Here is a 3195-nt window from a genome sequence, read left to right as displayed (position 1 = left end):
TTGGTCTTGTTTTGAGATGTAGTCCCTCTCTGTCCCCCAGGCTGGAGTGCAGTTGTGCAATCCAGGGTCATTGCAACCTCTGCCTCCTGGGTTTAAGCAATCCCCCTACCTCTGCCTCCTGAGTAGATGGGATTACAGGCATGCACCACCATGCCAGGCTAATTTTTGTATTTTTAGTAGAGACGGGGTTTTACCATATTGGCCAGGCTGGTCTTGAACTCCTGAGCCAAAGTGATCCGCCCACCTTGGCCTCCCAACGTTCTGGGATTATAGATGTGAGCCACTGTGCCTGGCTCAAAATTGTTTGTTAATCTGGAAGAGGAAATCGCTTGTGTATTGTTGTCAACAATCCCACTTCCTTCATTCCTGTCCATGTAATGTGCAACGATAACATTTCATATCTATAGGCGATTACATGTTGTTATCATGGCTGAGATATTGTGACTAATATTGACTAATATATTGTGACTAATGATGGCTAATACTATATCTAAAATATTATGAAAAAGTCACAAAGATGGGGAGGAGTGGGCAAGGACAAAATAGGACGAAGAGAGGCTGGGTGCAGTGGCACATGCTTGTAATCCCAGCACTTTGAGTGGCTGAGGCAGGAGGATCATGAGGTCAAGAGATGGAGAACCATCCTGGCCAACATGGTGAAACCCCATCTCTACTAAAAATACAAAAATTACCTGAGCATGGTGGCGTGCACCTGTAGTCCCAGCAACTCAGAAGGCAGAGGCAGGAGAAGCACTTGGACCTGGGAAGTGGAGGTTGCAGTGAGCCAAGGCCCTGCCACTGCATTCCAGCCTGGCGACAGAGCCAGACTCCATCTCAAAAAAAGAAAAAAAGTGGGATGAAGAGGATGTCATGGAGTTAGAGTGTTTTGGTTCAAACCTGGCTGATCCGCATCTGCTGCAAGTCTCTGAGAACCTCCAAAGGACTTATGGCTCTATGGAGCATTTGTCCCGGGAGCAGTAGGGGAGCAATGCTGTAATCTGGCTATGCCTGGGCACTGAAGGTACCAATTGTCATCAATACCCATAAACAGTTGCTGTCAGGTACACACAATTACTATCAATACCCACAGACAATCACCATTGATATTCATAGGTAATTGATGTTGCTATCCTATTGCTACCATCACTCAGAAGTCTCTCATCTGGATCCTAGTCTAGATGGCAGGAGCAGGGATGAGGAGATGGAAGGGGAGAACTGGCTGAGAGGGAGATATAGCACCAATCCAGGAACAACTACTTTCTATCGTTCCTGGTCACTCCAGAGTCAAGAAAAAGGCCTAGGGTGGGGCAGGGGAAAGCTGAAGCCTAGCTAGCCTTGCCCTTAGGCCCCTTCCTTCAGGGTGTCCCCTTGATGACTTGGAAAAGTCTGACTTGCAGTCCATGGTTAGCTGATTCTGACTAGCAGAAATTGCCAAGATCTGGGGCTCCTCCTCAAGGATTCTTTGCCAAAGCCAGAAATTATTATCTGTCACCAGAAACCGGCAAAAGGAAAGAAGGGAAGGTGGTGTCCATTACTCCTGATCAATAGGCCTATTACAGGGCCCCACTGGGCCTTAGCTTCTGGTGAGCCAGGGCTACAGCATAATAGCGCTGGAAGTGGACCAGGAGCACAGCAACCAGCAAGACACCAGTACACATGCCCACAGTGGCTGTGACAGCAGCAGTGAGCCAGCCCAGAGCAGAGAGGGAGTAGACATCTCCATAGCCTATGGTGGTGAGAGTTATGGCAGTCCACCAGAGACATGTAAAGATGTCTCCAAAGTGGGGCTCACTTTGACCTGAAATGGACATACCCAAGAGCTCCCCACAGAGGAAAAGCAAGCCAAAGAATAAGATTTCAGCCTCCCAAGTTAACAGAAAGGCACACACCTCTTTCCAGGAAGAATGGAGGGTATGAACGAGGACTCTCACGGCCAAGGACTTTTCAAGGAAGCCCGGGAGATGAACCAGCTCCCGGAAAGAATGGCCCCAAGGGTTAGGATAAGATAGGGTTGCCTACAGCCTTGTCACCAACCACCAATTCCACCAACACAGTGAACAAACAGAAGATATTAGCTAGATTGAGAGGGCTACACAGGAAGCGCAACTTATCAGCGCAGAAAATGGCCTGGGCAAAGAGCTCAGTTCCAAATCAAAGGGCACAGAGCAGCTCCAGGTATAGCAGGTCAGGGGCAAGACGGTCAACAACACCCACTGCATGTTCCATAGTAGTGAAGGTGCCAGGGAAGTAATCCAGCTGGACCTCCATCTCCTAGAAGAGGATGACCAGGGCACACATGGCAAAGAGTGTGGAGATCAGGGAAAGGCACTGGGGAAAAAGATGCATGTCAGAAATCCCATTTGTCAGCATCCCCACCTCTCTAACCATACTTCCACCCTTCTTGGCTTCCCTTTTTGAGGGATGCCCTCAAATTGTCCTGGTAGTGTTTAGAGTTGAGTCCCCAGCACCATGCCAAGTGTATAGCAATTATGGCAACTTGGGAGGGTCCTTTGAAGGTAGGAGTGTCTAGCATGGTGTCACACACTGTTAATGAGTTACCTTGGCCCCTAAGGAAGACTGAGCTTGGTCAAGAAGCACATACAGTCACGGTTTCCAAATATTCTCCAGTCCCTGGCCTTTGATGGGGTTCAGCAGAAAGCGTTCATCCACGCAGGCATTCTCACAGGCCTCCCAGGACAGAAAGTCCTGGGTATGGGTCTCCTTGCCACTCGGCTCGCACTAGCAGCAAAGTGTCAGGGGTGCTTCCACCAGGCCCCAATAAGGCAACTCCTCCTCTAGGACATCCTTACAAACATTGGCAGGGCAGTGCAGCTGCTGAGTATGGTAGTAGCCCAGCTCAGGATTGCGGTCAAAGAAAAACTCTCAGCTGGGTGTGCTGGCTCAAGCCTGTAATCCTGACACGTTGGGAGGCCGAGGCTGGTGGATCACCTGAGGTCAGGAGTTCCAGACCAGCCTGACCAACATGGTGAAACCCCATCTCTACAAAATACACTAGTGGTAGCATATACCTGTAATCCCAGCTGCTTGGGAGGCTGAGGCAAGAGAATCACTTGAATCTGGGAGACGGAGGTTGCAGTAAGCCGAGATTGCGCCATTGCACTCCAGCCTGGGCAACAAGAGCAAAACCTGGTAAAAAAAAAAAAAAAAAAAAAAAAAAAAAAAAAAAAAAAAAAA

The 3195-nt window shown here is 49.0% G+C and overlaps 1 long non-coding RNA gene across 2 annotated transcripts in view; it reads right to left on the bottom strand.

The window, feature by feature from the left end:
- Window positions 1–3100: 3100 nt before the first annotated feature.
- LOC116535030 overlaps window positions 3101–3195 on the bottom strand; it is a 2048-nt gene continuing 1953 nt past the window's right edge. Inside the window, exon 3 of one of the 2 annotated variants that reach the window (XR_004262012.1) lies at window positions 3101–3127. This is a non-coding gene — a long non-coding RNA (uncharacterized LOC116535030). Of the gene's footprint in view, window positions 3148–3195 lie in introns of both variants that reach the window. The other variant, XR_004262011.1, reaches the window with a different exon arrangement.

The sequence above is a fragment of the Sapajus apella genome, unplaced genomic scaffold, assembly GCF_009761245.1.
Source record: "Sapajus apella isolate SASKATOON/1434 unplaced genomic scaffold, GSC_monkey_1.0 scaffold91, whole genome shotgun sequence".
Lineage (NCBI taxonomy): Eukaryota > Metazoa > Chordata > Mammalia > Primates > Cebidae > Sapajus > Sapajus apella.
Note: the sequence above shows the minus strand (reverse complement) of the source record. Positions and strands in the feature narration are given on the sequence as shown.